At 39.5% G+C, this 15,196-nt stretch overlaps 2 pseudogenes; one reads left to right on the top strand and one right to left on the bottom strand.

The window, feature by feature from the left end:
• The first annotated feature begins 2,637 nt into the window (after window positions 1–2,637).
• Window positions 2,638–2,934, top strand: LOC102496592 (acyl-CoA-binding protein pseudogene; annotated as a pseudogene).
• A 6,781-nt stretch (window positions 2,935–9,715) lies between these two features.
• LOC102491631 (myosin light polypeptide 6-like) lies at window positions 9,716–10,140 on the bottom strand (annotated as a pseudogene).
• Between the last annotated feature and the right edge of the window lie 5,056 nt (window positions 10,141–15,196).

The raw sequence follows: 15,196 nt of genomic DNA, 5'->3' as shown, positions 1-15,196 counted from the left end.
TGGGTACTGCCCACATTTTATTTTATAGAATGGCCATTCTTTAAAATGCCCTTCAAGTGAGCTTTGCAGATCAACAAATTTAGTGTTTGTGCATTATAAGTGGCTATATTAAAATATTTTTTACCTATTTTAAAATTCAGGGAGTTCTAGTATATTTTTATTATTATTTTCTACTTAAAGGATTATTTTTATAATGCTAAGCGCATTTACACTCACATGCATGCACACACATACACACTATCCATGTATTAATCTAAGCGAATGATTTTCTGTTAATATTTGTAATGCATAATACAGCTTGATATAGATTAGCAATTTCAATTATTCAGCTTCCATATATGCTGCCAAATTTTTCCAGAATCTAATAGGGAGCTGTTAAGTCTGTCTTTTAGCATTTAAGAAAAAGGATTAAATAAATAAATATATAAATAAATAACAAAAACACATAGAGACAAAATAAAATAAAACATATGTTTAAGGTCTTCTTCAATTTAGGAAAAAATTGGCATGAGTGACGACTGTTCTGTTCAACCTAAAATAATTTAAATGTAGTAATAGGGAAGAAACACTCTAAGTAAGACAAGTTTTGCATTTGGATTATCACATTCTATGGAAAGATATTGATAGATTTCAGTGGGCAGAATACAAAAGTGTCAGTTTTCTTAATCTATAGAGGTTTTCAAAAATCCAGAGAGAGCGCGAAATGACAAAAAGGCCCAATATTTTAATTCCATTATTTACTGTTTTTCTAGTCTACTACATCACAGCATGCCGTGAACATGCACCCATCTACTCATCACATCAGGCTGAATCAAAGAGGCAGCATAAGCACTTATATTTCCAAAGGCTAAACATTTTTGTAGTTGTCCAGTGTTTATTGGAATGTAATTTCAAAATAAAATGTCAGATAATATTAGTGAGTGATCATAATACTTTGAGTCTAGAAATAAGGAAACCTGGATAGAAAAAAAATATTTAGCATCAACTTTACTGCTAAGAACATTTTATTAAGGCAGTAGGAAGGATTCAGAGTTTATAAGTAAATATTAAAGAAGATTGGAAGATGTTCCTGGTTATAAACCCCTCTTGGTGGATGAGTGTGGGATAGGGAATGAAAGAAAAGAAGTCGGTGGCTTTGGAATACTGGTGTGGAGTAGGAGGAGAGAGGTAAGTGAAATTCTTTCCAAGGTGACTAGTAAAGAAAGAATTACTGGGGCAGGCATATGGCATGGTGGTTAAGGTGCTGGACTCCCACATGGTTGACCAGGGTTCAAGTCCTGGACCTGGTGACTTGCTTTCTCACTTTCTCTCTCTCTGTGTCTCTCCCTCGTGAACGCATATGCCATATAGCAAATTAAAATAATAACAAGAAGAAAAGAAAGAATTACTTATTCGAAAGTGGGAGTCTGTAGGATTCCAACTTTTATATACTTCTAGGAAAAGTTAACAGAGGAATGTATAAAATCTTTCATTAAACTTCAGTCCCTGGAGATACCAAGAGAGAATGTGGAGAGGAAAAGGAATATTTAGATTCTTTTTTAGATACTCTTTTTTAGATATTTAAATTGCTAATCTATACAAAGCTACATTATACTTACAAATATTATTATAGTTGCCAGCAGGTGGTGTAGTGGTTAAGATGCTGGACACCCACATGATTGACTGTGGTTCGAGTCCTGGACCAGGCAGTTTCAAAATCACCCTGGGCATATGTGCATATGTGCCCAAAATCCCAGGAGAAGAATGGAGGAGAAGGGCATGGCCATTCTGCCCCTGAGTTATGATTTCTTTTTCCTCTCTGTGCCTCTCTCTATCTCTGGGAAGCACATACTCTCTATGGCAAAAACTCTAAAAAAAAAAAAAACAAATACAAGAAAATCATTTGCTTAGATAATCCATGGATAGGGTACATGTGTGTGCACACATGTGAGTATAAATTAACTGTGGTTAGCATGAATATGAGTGTTATCAGAGGTTCATCTTCCACCTGTCCCAGGTACTTTTCCAATAAGTTCCTTTCTTCTCCCTCTTCCTCCCCCATTCCTCCCTTTCTTCTTTTCTTCCTTCCTTCCATTTTATTTCAAAATAATTTATATTGGTTTAGGCAGATGTATGTAAATATTCCAGAATCTGTAAAAATGTAGCTTAAATATTACCTAAATGTCCAACCTTGAAAAATAAAGGTTTCGAGAATTAAAATATCATTAGAGTCATAATATTTTTATTTTACTTATTTATTGAGTGAGAAAGAGAAGCAACCTTGACAGGGCCTCACTATACCATGATCTTCCCTCATAACTTGCCAGCAAAACAGGATCATAGGTATACACGAGTTTGCCCAATATGTTCAGGTCAACCTGGGATCCAAACCCAGGCCTCCCATATGGTTTCAGTATCACACAGTATTTTACCACTGCCTGCACCACTGTGGGTAGTTCATGGTATTTATTTTTTTTAAAGAGAAATTTTTGCTGTTGGGCACATGCACTTGCTAGAGAGACAGAGAGAAGGTAAAGAGCAGGGATGGGACACCTGAGGCTGTGACCTAAAGGAGGTTGCTCGTCTGGTGTTAAGGCAGTAGCTTTGAGCTCTTTGCCTCCTCCGCAAGTAGCCAGGAATCCTTGAAACTCCACCAGCATGTCTCAGGCTGAGTTGGAGAAAGCCCCCGAGGACGTTAAGCTCCTCAAGACCAATCCAGGGGACAGTGCAATGCTGTTTATCTACAGCCACCTCAAACAAGCAACTGTGGGTGACATTAACACTGAGTGGCCAGGGATTTTGGACCTTGAAGGCAAGGCCAAGTGGGATGCCTAGAATGAGCTGAAAGGGACTTATAAGGAAGGTGCCATGAAAGCTTATATCCATAAAGTAGAAGAGCTCAAGAAAAAAACAGAAAATGTGAGAGACTGGATTTGGCTGCCAGCTGCATATTGAACCTAAACTGATGTATAATGCCTTGTTTTTCTAATACTGTGAATGATATAAAATAGCAAAAATAGCCAGCTAACTCCTTTCCTTAGGACCGTCCCACAGATTAGGGGCTGAGATGATTACTAGCTTTCCCTAAGTAGTTTTTACCAGAGATCAATTAAAATTACATTTGTTACTTAAAAGAGAGAGAGACAGAAAGTGAGAAATCACTCCCTGGGGGGATGGACACACTACAATCCCTTTTTCTCCTGTCTCCTCTTGGGATTTTGGGCATGCACGCTCAAATGCCTGGTGTGCGTTTCAAGCCTCCAGGTCTGGGTCTCAAACTGTGGTTAGTCATGTGAGAGTTCAGCACCTTAACCACTATGCCACCTGCTGCCCCCCCCATTGTCTTTTTTTTTTGAGAGATTTTCACTGTAGGGCGCGTGCGCTCGCCAGACAGACAGAGAGAGACATAGAGACAGAAAGCGAGAAATCACCCCCCAGGGGGGATGGTCACGCCGCAATCCCTTCTCCTCCATTCTCCTCTTGGGATCTTGGGCACGCACGCACACGCACCCGGCGTGAGTTTTAAGCCACCGGGTCTGGGACACGAACCGCGGTCGACTACGTGGGAGTCCAGCGACATAGCCATTACGCTAACTGCTGGTTCCCAATATTTTTTAATCTTTATCTTGGACATTCTGATTTCTACCCTATTTGCAATTAGAACTTTAAATTTAATAACCTACACAGAAACTTCTAAAACTCAAAAATCCCATGATTTTGATCTGATTTAACCTTCCTACGATATAATAAATTTTTAGCCAAAAGACTTATAAAGAGGAAGATGTTGTTTCCAAGTTGGACAGAATTTTAGCTAGGAGGATGCTTTTACTGCATTGTTTTATGTATACTCATTCAGATATACACACATGTACAGAAAACTGGTAAATGAAATCTGTTGGAAGAACTCAAAGAAACAGTGTTGTCCTTCCCTTCAACATGGTTTCTATCAACTGTGATTTCCGTTTTAGAGATTAGCCTACTCTCCTTACCTGAAATTTTAAAAACCTAAAATAAACAGAAGACCACACTCTCTGAAAAGAATTACCTGACACTGATTGTTGTTGCTTTTCTGAAACATAAGTCTGTAGGGGGGAAATCTCTCTCCGTAAATCTCAAGTCTAAAGAAAAGTCTCTGAGTTGGCTAAGAATTCTGTAAGCTCAGCGTCCTCTAGGCCAGACAGAAACATGAGGCTTCAAATGTTTCTCTAGCTGGCTTGGGTTTTAACAGTCAAATAAGTCTCTCAGAAGCAGAATAATTAGAAGCAAGTACTTTGAGAGTGTATTCACATCTTTTATCACTTAGAGGTAACTAACCGTTCCTTTACAGAGTCATCCATTTTCTTCTCCTGAACATGTATCTGACATTCATTAGGATGAGACAGTTTAAAATGTGTTCCTGAATGAATAGTGGTTCAGAATTCAGAAAAGAAGACAGATTTTCACAGAAATATGCTGATTGTTTAGTTGTAAAATAACGAGTCAAGGGAACAGGGACATACACTGTTCAGTTCATCTCATAGCATGTGGCTGCCAGCTTACCAAATGAAATCACATAGTTTGTCCCAACAAAGGACCAGACCACAGACAAGGACTACATGGGTAGTGAGGAGGGCATGAGAATGAAACATACCAGCCCCATCTCTGCAGAGCCAGGCAGTGGGGTCTGGTGGTACTCTGGGACAAAGAGGATTAGTTGCCTTCCAGCCAAACCACACTGTGCTCCTCAGAGCCAGCCCGCATCTGACTGAGGCTTTGAATACCCCTTCGCATTGATCTCCCCCTGCTTTCCCTGGAATCTTCTGGCTTAGCACCTCTATGGTGCCTCCCAACCAGACCACTCCTGGGACAGCATGTGCTCTGTATGGAACAACGAGGTTAACTGGACGAGGTTGAACAGCTCTTTGGTGAGACTGCCTTTAAGCCAGCCCCATGGCACACATGAATTAGGACTCAGAATGGCCATGACTGTAGGAGAATAGGATTCTTCTCAAAAATTCCAGTCCTGGCTGGTGTTCTGAAATGCTTGGAGTTAGCCTTTCTTTCTCTCCTCATAAAGGTAGAAGTAGAGATGAGCATCCCTTAAAGGTGATAGAGAAGGGAGAAATGACATGGGGTGGGGTGTAGGTCATCATCAAGATGGTTTATTGCTAAATCTTTTCTCAGGCAAGTATTTTGAACAAAACTGACTCTGTCCAAAGGAAACCTGAGAGACTATAAAGAAGTCTTGGAAACCCCCTGGGAAAAGAATCAGGTAGAGTTTGATTTTGTCTTTGTTGTCAAATTTTTTGGTTCAGCCATAGTTGTGGGAGGGGTTCCAGGCAGAAAGGAGCAGAAGGTGATAAGGAAGTAGTATTTTGCATATGGTAAAACCTGGTTTGGGAGGTAGCAAAAGGGAAGGCAGGCTTGGTCTCAGCTGTACTTGGGTCAGGGAAAGCAGGGTAGAACCCCAGCACGGTTGATGAGGTCAGAGTTCTCAGCAAACAGGGAGTCATGGTTAGGCACACAAGTCAACTTAGTGGAACCAACCTATACATTCTTGGATATGGGAAGACAAGGCAAGGCGGTCGTTCACAGTAAACTCCCGGAAGCTATAAATGCTATAGGAAAAAACAGCACCATGACAAAGATCCTATAAGCAGAGATATACCAGATGATCTATGGGAACTAAAAGCCAGAACCAGGTATTAGGTCCAGATTCAGAAAGTGCTGGAGTTAAGACTTTAGGCAAGCAGTCTAAGCCACAGGCTTTTAGTGTTTCCTCTATATGTGAAGATCTTAATCTTGAGGCTACTTTTACTCCCGCCAAAAAGACCTCTTAGAAAAATAAGATTATTATCTTTTTATTTTTAAACTTCAGCCAAGCAATATAAATAAGTGTTGGGAAATGATGCATTATTCCCCATCACCTCTCACCTGGCCCCTTGTACTGGTTCCTTATCTTGTCTTCTTGCATTTGTCCTTCCTTTCTGGTGACCCATGCCTCACCCAGCTGCTAAAGCAATTCTCCTAAAACACAAGTCTGGTCACATCTTCCCTCTCCCAAACTCCTCTACTCGCTGCCTATTGTTCAAACAAGATTCTCCAACATCCTTTGGTGAATACTGGTGCTGTGAATACTATTGGGTTGTCAGGAAAGTCATGATGCATTTTTGTATACAGAAACATGTCTTGACTTTTCTGACAACCCAATACCTTACAGAACTATTGGGTTGTCAGGAAAGTCATGATGCATTTTTGTATACAGAAACATGTCTTGACTTTTCTGACAACCCAATACCTTACAGAACTATTGGGTTGTCAGGAAAGTCATGATGCATTTTTGTATACAGAAACATGTCTTGACTTTTCTGACAACCCAATACCTTACAGAACTATTGGGTTGTCAGGAAAGTCATGATGCATTTTTGTATACAGAAACATGTCTTGACTTTTCTGACAACCCAATACCTTACAGAACTATTGGGTTGTCAGGAAAGTCATGATGCATTTTTGTATACAGAAACATGTCTTGACTTTTCTGACAACCCAATAGTTCTGTAAGGTATTGGGTTGTCAGAAAAGTCACGATGCATTTTGCAACAGGTGGCACTAGTTCTTTTTTGGAAGTGCTAGAGTATCTCATCTACATTATCACTGTGTCACTTGACAGCTGACATTCCTAGTTTCATTCTAAAAAAAAAATAAGGAATTTGGTTGAGTTTTAGAGATTTTACCACAAGTTGAAGATGGAAGACCAGACTGTATTTTTTTTTTTTGCCATATTTTACTGTTTTACTTTCTTACTAAAGGTAAGAACATGTGTCAAGCTTGTGAAGAGTTGCAGAAAGTTTACAATGACAGTGCTGTACAAGAACGTCAGTACCAACGATTGTTCACAAAATTCTGTGCTGGTGATTTTGATCTCAACAACACTTCTCGGTCAGGGAGGCCCACAGAGATTGATGACAACAAAATAAAGGTGTCTATCAAGGCAAACTCACATTACACAACACAAGAGATTTCAGAAACTTTGGACATTCACCATTCAAGTATTTATGACCACCTGAAGAAGCTGGTATATGTAAGGAAGCTCGATATTTGGGTTCCTCATGAACTCAAAGAAGTTCATTAGACTGTGTGTACACATATGTGATTATGCTCATTAAGCATGAGAAAAGCAATCCTTTTTTGAAGCCACTGATAACTGGTGATACAAATTGTATTATTTGGTCATGCTCTCATTGCGGTGGGATTTTAAAGGTGTCACACTTTTCGAACTCCTACCAAGGAACCAAATAATTAATTCTAATATGTACTGTTGGCCGTTAAACAGTGTGAATCCATCTTCTAGAAACATCCACAGGTCATTAATCATAAAGGAGTTATGTTCCGTCACAACAACGCAAGACCACATACAAGTTTGATCAGCCATCAAAAATTATTGGAACTGGTGGGAACCAGCAGTTAGCGTAATGGCTATGTCGCTGGACTCCCACGTAGTCGACCGCGGTTCGTGTCCCAGACCCGGTGGCTTAAAACTCACGCTGGGCGCGTGTGCGTGCGTGCCCAAGATCCCGAGAGGAGAATGGAGGAGAAGGGAGTGCGGCGTGACCATCCCCCCTGGGGGGGGATTTCTCGCTTTCTGTCTCTATGTCTCTCTCTGTCTGTCTGGTGAGCGCACACGCCCTACAGTGAAAATCTCTCCAAAAAAAAAAAAAAATTATGGGAACAGGGACTAGAAGTTAGCATAATGGCTATGTCACTGGACTCCCATGTAACTGACCACGGTTCGAGTCCCGGACCTGGTGGCTTAACCTCACACTGGGCACGTGTGTGCCCAAGATCCAGAGAGGAGAATGGAGGAGAAGGGATTGCAGCATGGCCATCCCCCCTGGGGAGTTATCTCACTCTCCAAAAAAAGAAAGAAAAAAAATTATTGGAGCTTGGATGGAATGTGTTTCCACATCCACCATACTCTCCTGACCTTGTGCTATTAGACTTCCACTTGTTCTACTCTCTTCAAAACTCCTTGTGTGGTATAACGTTCAATTCAGATGAAACTGTAAATCAGCACCTTGTTCAGTTTTTCGCCAATAAAGACAGGTCTTTCTATGAACAAGGAATTATGAAGCTCACTGAAAGATGGCAAAAGGTTATTGAACAAAATGGGCAATATATCATTGATTGATCTTTGTTCTTTATATAAATAAATGAGCTTTGAAAAACAGAAAAAATATACCTCATGACTTTTCCTACAGCCCAATAATTAGCTTCAACAGGGAATAAATAAGTTGGGAATTCAACAGGCTAGTTGTATTCCCTTTCTTAGTGATTTTTAATGAAGAAAAGCATTTTAAAGGGTCTAAGAAGTCCTGCAATAATCTGTTGAATTTTCAACAACTTGTTGAAAGTATAAATCTAATACCTGCCAAACATTTTTAACCATGAGACACTTTTTCTCTGTTGTTTTTTTTCCTTCCATAAAATCTATTAACTTTGATAGGAAATGCTCTGAAAACTACTGAACTGTAAGAGGAAAAAAATTCATCTTGCTTAGCAATGAATATATAGGTCTTTTTGGCCTGGTCCCTCCTTGTCTGCTTCTGCTATTCATCTCTCAACAATTTTCTTCTTGGATTTTATGCTCTGGAAAGTAGATCATTGTTCTTAGATATATCACACTACAGTTCAAACATCTGTTGTTATTATTATTATTATCATTTAAATTTGCCAGAAGATGTGTACACTTGCCAGAGAGAGACAGGGCAGGAGGGTAAGGAGTGAGAAAGCACCTCCCCCCCCCCCATGGGGTATGGTCGCACTGCAATCCCTTTTTCTCCATTTCTTTTCCTTTTGGGACTTCGAGCATGCAAGCACACATGCTAGTGTGTTTCTCAAGTCACTGGGTCTAGGTCTTGTACTGTGCAGTTGGCCATGTGGGATCCAGACGCTTCAACTACTATACCCTGCTTGCCCCATCTATTCTTTTTAACAAAATGTTCTCTCTGCATCTTCTCAAACTTTTGTCTGTAAGTGTTATTTATGCTTCAAAATCTTGCTTAGATATCGCTTCTGTAGGAAAGTTTCTCTTTACTTTAGAGCAAGAGTTAACATTTTGTGTAAAGTGCTAGTTAGTTAGTACATTTTTTTTTTAATTACCAGAGGGCATGTACACTAGCGAGAGAACGAGAGAATCCCTTCCCTTCGTGAACTGTAGTCAGCTGCAATTCTTTCTTACATTTCTTAATTTGGGGCACTCGCACATGCCTGGTGTGATTTTTTTTTAAGAGATATTTTTGCTATAGGGCACATGTGCTCGCTGGAAAGACAGAGACAAAAAGCAAGAACTCACCACAGCACACCCCCCGGGGGTATAGCCATGCTACAATCCGTTCTCTTCCATTCTCTTCTCGAGATTTTGGGCATGCCCATACACATGCCCGGTGTGAGTTTCAAGCCAATGGGTCCAAGACTCCAACCATAGTAGACCTCAAGGGAGTCCAGCGCCTTAACCAGTATGCCACCTGCTGGCCCCTCCTGGTGGTTTTGTTTTGTTTTGTTTTTGAGGGGGAGGCGGGGCACAGAGAGTGAGTTTATTTGCTGAATGCTGGTGGCAAATATCATCCGAGAGACACAAGATGGGAAAGGTGCTGTGACCAGAGAGCATGGGATGCTTCAGGATTATATACAGAGTCTCACACAGGGAAAGACATGGAGTTCTTGGGGGTACTGGGAATGTCTTCAGCCATTCAGCACACTAACTGATACAACTATTGCTGTCCTCGTGTCCTGCCATCAACATCTCTACTTCTTTCTCTGTCATCTCCCCCCAAGCACCAATGTGACAAGGACATGCTGGATTTCAGCATCTATTACAGCACCATTCCCTTCCTTGTCAAATACCCGAAGGCCTTCAACATAATCCTCATAGGTGCCTTGGTCCTTGTTCTTGGTCGCTGCCAGCATGGGCAGGACGTGCTCAAAGTCCAGCACCTTGACATTCATCTCATCACTATTGGGGTTCCCCAGGACCTTGAACACCTCAGTGTTGGTGGGGTTCTGGCCTACGGCCCTCATCACATCTCTACCCAGGTTGTTCAGGATTTTGCCATACCCTGTCTGGTCAAACAGCTGGAAGACCTCCTTGAACTCTGTGGTCTGGTCCTTGGTGAAGTCACACATCTTGACTGGTCAACTCTGCAGGACATTTTCCTACAGTAATGGCCTGGTAGTGTTTGTTTTTGTTTTTATTTTTTAAGCCCCCTGGGATCAGGATTCAAACCACAGTTGGCATGTGAGTTCTGACCCCCTACTCACAAGCCTTAACCCACTCTACTATGGGGCTGAGCCTAGACGGTAAACATTTTAAGCTTTGAGGCTCACAGTCTCTATTGCCATTGTTACATGAAAACAGCCATAGATTACCTGTAAATGAATATGCATGGCTGAGTTCCAATGAAATGTTATTTATAAACACAGGCAGCAGGATGGACTTGACCATGGGCAGGAGATTACAACTTTATATCTATACTTTATATATTCTTGCTGAGGCAGAAGTTAAATCTCTAGATATGAAAAATCCAAAACCTGCAGGTGAGAGTAGCATATGGATATATTTAGTAAGACAGGAGAGAAGGGCAAAAATAAGGGCAAATCTAACTGATGAACCATAGGCACTGCTTAGAGTTATTTTAGATTCTTGTCATCCCAGGTAACTACAAGACTTTCAGTGAGAGGTAATATAAAATTAGAGACTCTTCTGTAATATCAGTTTAGGAATCAGCTCTTGAAAAAAATACTACCAAAGGCAAAAATGTCTAATATAAGTTGACTGAGACACTATTATAAGGGAACATTTATATGAAAGTGCTAAACATTCACTAACTGCTTAAAGAGAACCTCCACTCTTCTGAACTGCTGTCTGAAATATAAAACTAGTTCACTAGCAAAAGAGAGATATAATAGGCCCAGTAAAGCTTACTGCCCAGTGTGGGTCACACTACAGGACTAGCTGAGGGGGGGGATTATAATTTTTGAGGAACTAGAAAGGGGTGACTCAGAAAGCTAGAAGAGAGATGGACACTTGTTATGGAGTGGGAGTGACCAGAAGGGTGTGTCTGGGGGCTGCTCCTCGGAAAGTAAGAGGTGGGAATCTCTACATGAGTTGCTTCAAAAGTGAAGTTCGTGAGACCTCTGAGATGAAGAATGGACAAGAACAAACAGGCCATGGTAGGGTTTAGACAGAGAGGATTGCAAGTCATTTCATTTGAGCCCTTTTGAAGAAGAGCTCTACCTCTATAACATGACTTGTTCTGTCTTAAAAGTCCCATTCTCTGTTCCCATACTGGTAATGGTGAAGACTGTGAATGGTTCACTGTCCCTTAAATGTTCAGACTTCCTATCCATGGTATCCTGGTATAGAAGTATTGCGTTTGCCAGTCCTCTTGCTTGAACATGGAGGCATAGAATGGAGTATGGATAAAATGATTTATATTATTTCTGGTCTTGAGCCATAAAATCTCTTCTGGCTCCTCCACCTTTTTCTACCTCATCCGTTGACTAGATGTGGACAACTTTGGGAACCATATGTTGAAGACAGCAATGCTTCTATCAGCTTACGTCTCTGATGGACTCTGTGGAACATAAAGTATCCCCTTTTAATTCAAGCACACTGAACTATGAACGTAACCTTCTACGTGTTAAACCATTGAAATTTCAGAGTTTACCTATTATGAGAGGTAGCATTTACCTGACACATACAAGCAGAAAATGAGCATTGCTACAATAAATGCAGGGGTTCCACTATATAAAGCAATTCTAGATAAGACTGTGGAGTCCAGTGAACTAGAGTGTGGGGAAGACTCTACAATTTACAAATAAACCATTATTCTTGATTTTAAAAAAATGTTATTTCTTTTTAAAAAATGTTAAATCATGTTTTTGGAAATAACATTTTATGCATGTAAAACATCTCTATTGTCCCATGAATCAACAAAAGTTTCACATCTTTTAGAAGTTTTAGAAAATAGACACCACCACCACCACCACCCCCAGGGGACTAGCTGGTTGTGTGGTAGTTAAGGTGCTGATTCCCACGTGACTGGCCACTGTTTGAGTTCCAGACCCAGTGGCTTGAAAAATCAAGCCAGGCGTGTGTGCATGTGTGTGAGTGTGTTTGTGTGTGTGTGCTCATGTGCACGTCAAAATTATAGGAGAAGAATGAAGGAGAAAGGATTACGCTGTGTACATCCCCCCCTGGGCAGTGATTTCTTACTTTCCCTCTCTCTGTCTCCGTCTCTCTCTGATGAGCACATGTGCACTATGGAAAAAAAAACTAAAAAAGAAAATAGGCACTCAGAGGAATAAAAGAATTAAAAACCAAACAAACATGAGCACCAGAAACCACATTGTTTCAAAACAAACAAAAATAATGAATTTGAGTCATCTCCAGGATAAAAATGTCAGGAAAGCACTAATTGAACAACATAACATAATTAGTCACATAAATTATATTGTCTAAGGAGACCATTGATATGGAAAACTATTCAATTTGATTACCTACCTCCCACAAATCATGGCGGAACACCTTTGAAAAATGCTATAAATTAAAATTTTTTTTCATAAAGGAGTCATTGAAAAAAATGTTTAAAAAATTTTTTTCCACAAAGATTTTTGCTACAGGACACATATGCTTGCTGGAGAGACAGAGAGAGACAGAAAGACAGAAAGTGAAAAATCACCCTCCAGGGGATGGCCACACCACAGTCCCTTCTCCATTCTACGCTCAGGATTTTGGGTGCCCATGCACATGCACTCAGAGTGAGTTTCAAAGTTGCTGGGTCTGGGACTTGAACCACAGTCAGCCATGTGGGAGTCCAGTGATACTATTATGCCACTTGCTAGTCCTACTTTAAAATTTTTTATAGATTTTTGCTGTAGGGTACATGTGCTCACTAGAGAGAGAGAGACAGAGAGAGAGAAAGTCAAAAGTTACCCCCATGGAGATGGTCATGCCGCAATCCCTTCTCTTCTATTCTCTCAGGATTTGAGGCATGCATACACAAGTGCCTTGTACATTTTTCAAGCCACCTGGTCCAGGACTTGAACCATGGAGTCAGCTGTTGTAGGATGTAGCACCTTAACCACCATGGCACCTGCTGACACTAAACTAATTTTTGAAAAAAGTTTTTCCTAGGTGAGATTATACTTGTACCTTTAGAACTGAAAAAACACAGCATAGAATTGTTTATGGATGTTCTAGATGGCATAAAGTCTAGTTTTATTATTAAAGACAACCTATTCAATTATAAATAATTAGACATCGTTTATTGGGCAAAATTGGAGAAACACAACTTTGAAATGTTATTTAAAGAGAAAGTTCCTTAGAATGTCCATTACTATGATGACACTAAAATTATAAACTCTTTTCAGTATCAAAGCAGTGTTATGTGGTACTTTTGATTGTGAACTCTTTTGAGCCAGCCCTATAGTACAGTGGTTAAAGGAGCTGGATTCTTCATGGCCAACTACACTTGGAATCTGGGGCCTGTTAGCTTGAAAAAACACACTGGGTCTATGTGCATGCATGTTCACAATCCTGACAAGGATAAAGAAATAGAGAAGAGATTGTGGCATGACAACATCCCATTGCGGGATGCTTTCTCTGTGTGTGTGTCTGTGTTTCTCTATTTCTTTCAGCTGAGTACATGCCCATCTGGCAAAAGCCAATAATAACAATAATAATAATAATAATAATAATATAAACCCTGCTGGGGTTGGACAGTGGCACAACGGTAAAACATAATGTCTTTTGGTGGCCGTTAGATGGTGTGGTGGTTAAGGGCACTGGACTCCCACATAGGTGACCACAGTTCTAGTCCTGGACCTGGCAGCTTGCTTTCTCACTTTTGCTCTCTTTCTCTCTCTCACTCTGTCCCTCTCTGGTCAAATTAAAATAAATAAATAAAGTTAAATAAAATAATTCTTAAAAAAAAAAAAAAGCACAAAATCTGGGGCTGGCCGAAGCTGGGATTAGATAGACAGGAGGATAAATGTGACAATGCACATAGAACTCATAGAACAGAACAGGGCACATATTTAGCATTCAATAAATGTCAGCTGTTGTCCTTATTATCATTAACTCTTGGGAAGACCATTTGATAAATATTATCTTTCAATGTCAATGAATCCAAGGTAAGAATAATTAGAATAACATAGAAAAACATCTAATATTTTTATTTTGCTTAATTATTTTGTTTTATTATTTTTTGACTCCTTGATCTTTAAACTAGGGAGTTTCTCAGAAAAATCAACATGGACAACTCCCAAAAGAAAATTCATTTGAAAACTATGGTGTAGGGCCAACTAATATAAATATTATTGCTATAAAGGACATCTGTAAGTAGGTAAAGTACTTGAGAAAGAAAAAAATTGATCAGGTTTCAATTATGTAAGGCATGAATTCTTATTTTAAAAGGGTCAGTAATACAATGCTCACACCTCAAGATGGAAGGAATTAGTCAACTTAACCTTGTGAGCAATGGGGCATGACTTTTTATAGGATAAATATTTTTTTATTCATTATTAACATCAATGTTTTTGCCCTTCTGATATACTTTGTTTTCTACCATAGTGTATAACCCTATATTTAAAACGGACTCTACTATACTTTTGTGTTAACATTTGATCTCATTTATACATAAATTCACTCTATGTTTGCTTTTATGTAGAAAAATGTGTCAGAAAATTCAAATCCCAACCACCAATAATAGGGTAGGAAATTCAAACCAGAAGTTGAGTTTTATCCAATATTGGTTCTTTTGGTATACTTTTAACTAACAGATCTAACCATAGAATTCTTGAAATACTGATGTCCATACTTAAAATTAGGAAATTTTGTGTTGTATTTTTATACTAGCCATGAGACTCTTAGAGTCAGAAAGGTTTTTAGACTTCATGCTATTCCACCTTCTATCATCTGCACAGTGTGACAGTGTTCACTTTAAGAGAGTTTATTATTGTTATCTGTTATCATTTTTCATTTTCAGTTTCTATTTTCTAAGCTGAAAACCTCCAGAGAATGGGGCCATGTCTATATAGTTAATTATTATATTATCTGTGTTTAGGATAGTGTCTGAAACACGGTTAGTGTTGAATAGATACTTCTTGAATAAGTGAATGAGTGTAAGAATGGGAATCATTGGGCCAAAATTTTCAAGCAGCAGTTAATCAAGAATTA

The sequence above is a fragment of the Tupaia chinensis genome, unplaced genomic scaffold, assembly GCF_000334495.1.
Source record: "Tupaia chinensis unplaced genomic scaffold, TupChi_1.0 Scaffold149424_1, whole genome shotgun sequence".
NCBI lineage: Eukaryota > Metazoa > Chordata > Mammalia > Scandentia > Tupaiidae > Tupaia > Tupaia belangeri.
The sequence above is the reverse complement of the archived record's forward strand: the minus strand, read 5'-3'. Positions and strand labels throughout refer to the sequence as shown.